Here is a 388-nt window from a genome sequence, read left to right as displayed (position 1 = left end):
TCTTTGCAGCCAAAGATAGAGAAGCTCTATACAGTCAGCAAAAACAAGACCAGGAGCTGACTGTGGCTCAGATCATGAACTCCTTATTGGCAAATTCAGACTTAAATTGAAGAAAGTGGGGAAAACCACTAGACCATTCAGGTATGACCTCAATCAAATCCCTTATGATTATACAGTGGAAATGAGAAATAGATTTAAGGGACTAAATCTGATACAGTGCCTGATGAACTATGGACAGAGATTTGTGACACTGTACAGGAAACAGGGATCAAGACCATCCCCAAGAAAAAGAAATGCGAAAAAGCAAAACGGCTGTCTGAGGAGGCCTTACAAATAGCTGTGAAAATAAGAGAAGCAAAAAGCAAAGGAGAAAAGGAAAGATACAAGC

This window comes from Bison bison, unplaced genomic scaffold (genome assembly GCF_000754665.1).
Source record: "Bison bison bison isolate TAMUID 2011002044 unplaced genomic scaffold, Bison_UMD1.0 scf7180017864180, whole genome shotgun sequence".
Classification (NCBI taxonomy): domain Eukaryota; kingdom Metazoa; phylum Chordata; class Mammalia; order Artiodactyla; family Bovidae; genus Bison; species Bison bison.
This window is presented reverse-complemented; position numbering follows the sequence as displayed.